Below are 2,834 nucleotides of genomic sequence, written 5' to 3' on the forward strand. Positions count from 1 at the left end.
GTATATAAAATTTATGTCAAAGATTAAATTTAAAAAAACCTAGACAATTGATCCAAATAAAAATCCTCTATTATAAATATTTAAAAAAATATAACGTATGAGTCTAAATATATTATATGATTATTTTTGTCGAGGGTAAAATTTAAATGATTGATAAAAAAGAAATGTGTTATGATAGATTGTTAAAATTCTAGATATAGGAATAGATTGGTTCAAATATGAAACTTAAGTCAACTTTAATTTTACTAAAATCTAAATGCTTTATCCAAATTTAAAAAATTCTACATGGAAAGCCCAAACATATAAACCTAAATAAATTAGATGGTTGATTCAAATATGACTAATTTTATATTTTAGGAAAAAAGTAATCCCAGAAGAGCAGTGGAAACAGCCTAGGTTTTACTTTCGCAACTGCATTGAAAACATTAATTCTAATAAAATCTTTAGAATTTTTACCTATTCAGTCCAATACAGCATTTAGCAATGAGACTGATTTATCACAAAACCAATTGTATCTATCAAAGAGTTCTCTAACAATTAGTATAGTGATACTGATCTATCATAGAAGTTTCATGAATCAACTTGTTCAAAAATGCAGTGGAAACCTGTGTTTTTAGTTTCACAACAGCATAGAACACAGTCAGATTAAGTTCTAACATGATTCTTTTCTTCGTTATTACATGGAAATGTAATCCCTTAAATGCGAAGGAAAACAAGGAGAGTTACACCAGCTCTTTGCATGCAATTTAAGTACCTCTTTGGCCTTTTGCTTGGTCTTCACACCCCCATCCATCTGCAACACCATGCAAAGCTTTTTCGCACCTCCAAACTGAATCATGTCATGAACAAGAGAAGCACTTGGTGAAAAACTAGAGACCAGCCAGAGGACTCGAACCGCTCTCCTAGTCCCACATTCAGAAACCCTCATTATCTTCTTCGAAACAGCAGCAATACCCATGGCATGCTCAACCATGGCAGCTCTCCCTTCAGCACACTCAACCAATTTATCCAAAACATCCAAGATTTTCTCAGCCTTTCTCCCCTTGGCCTCTGGCAAAAGCTCTATCAGTACAAAAACAAAACCGGCTTCAACTGTCTTGAGTTTATTCTTTCTCGACTCACCACAGATGGCTTTGACAACATCCAAGGCCGCCATTGTTGCCAGGTTAGAGAGCTCATCCCTCAAAATCTCCACCAACCCATGTAAAACACAAATATTCTGCCTAACAATCATTTCCCAATCAACAGTCTGCAATGCAACGTTCTGCAGTAGCATGGCAGCATGCAATCTTGCATGGCTGTTTCCACGTTGCATGATCAAGCCCAATGATCTCATAACCCTAGGATCAGATACCAACCTTGCAGAATCCACTGTTAGAGGGATCAGATGGAGAATCCCCAAAGCTTCTTCACAGATTCTAGGGTTTTCATCACTAGGGTTTTTAGGGTTTTCATCATCTCTTGTATGGAGAAGAGATACAAGAATGGGCCAAGGCCTAGCCGCCAAAATGCATCTTTTGTTCCTCTCACTCTCCCTTGCAAGAAACTGAAGCTTCTTGAGAGCTTGGATTGCCTCCAATGGCGGCTGATCAGATGTGGAGGCTGCCTTTTGGAGGAGATGTGTGAGTTGGAGAGAATCAAGAGGTGGTCTTGGAGTTGGAATCCTGTCCACCCCTTTTGAGCCATTTGCCACACACCAGCCCTGGATAAGGCGGCGCAGGGTATGATTGGCTACGATTTCCTGATTATTATCCACTTCTTGCATGGTTGCAGGGCACGTTCTCTTCTTGCATGTGTAAAGCCAGTGCTCAATGCTCTCCCTGTCGTATGTCATCCCTGTAGATATCGTTACAGGGTCTCTCATCAACTCCATTGATATTGGGCATCTGAAGTAGGAAGGAACTTCTACATTCGGATCCATTCAAACACACCCACCACTCAATATTTCTTCTGTTTGCTTAGAACTTAAAAATTTAATCCTTCCTTGATATAAACCCTAGGAAGAAACCTTCATGTTTGGATCTATCAAAACACACCCACCACTCAAATTTTCTTCTTTTTGCTCAGAACTTGAACAAATTCCTTGCTTGCTATAAACCCTATAAACATTAACTATCAACATTAATTTCTACAAAGCTTAAGAAGGAATTTCCTTTGTTTGACTCCATTAAACACACTTACCACTCAAATTTTCTTCTTTTTGAGTAAAACTTTAAAAAATTCCTTGCTATTTCTGGTTAGAGCTCAAATCTCTTCTAAGCATGATGATAATAAATACACAAATTTTCGATACACTGAATCTGATTTGATGGATCTCAAACATTGCACATCAACTCTGACCTTTCTTTTGAAACACTAGAAGAATCCCATAATCCAAATTGCAGTACGTCTGATAAACGATGGCCCGACTTATTTATATTGTTACTCGAACATTTACATGTCAAGAAAGTAATTATAGAAGCTTGACTTTGGTGGCCACATTGAAGTTATTATAAAGGAATTGGGTTTAAATAAGGAAAAAGTTTTTTTTAAATCTTGTAAAAAACTATATAAATGTGACTTTAGTGGGGACATTGAAGTTCGTATATGGGAATTGGGTTTAATAAGAATAAAGTAAAGGATGCTACGTACAAGAGAATGGCGCCATTTGAATTCCAAATAAATCCAAGTTGACAAAATTGAATTGGCACGTCTTAAATGATATCCACAACATCTCCATTACCCTGCATAAATGGCGGGCGCCATTTGACCTTGAAAGACTCGCTCGTGGCTGACAATTTCACATCCACCCACATGTCATCCACCACTTTTTGACTCAACTAATCTTTCTCTTG

At 37.3% G+C, this 2,834-nt stretch overlaps 1 pseudogene; it reads right to left on the bottom strand.

The window, feature by feature from the left end:
• Nucleotides 1–397: 397 nt before the first annotated feature.
• On the bottom strand, nucleotides 398–2,458 carry LOC149564388 (E3 ubiquitin-protein ligase PUB23 pseudogene; annotated as a pseudogene).
• Between the last annotated feature and the right edge of the window lie 376 nt (nucleotides 2,459–2,834).

This window comes from Cupressus sempervirens, chromosome 4, assembly GCF_028749045.1.
Source record: "Cupressus sempervirens isolate cs-2001-9-10 chromosome 4, ASM2874904v1, whole genome shotgun sequence".
NCBI lineage: Eukaryota > Viridiplantae > Streptophyta > Pinopsida > Cupressales > Cupressaceae > Cupressus > Cupressus sempervirens.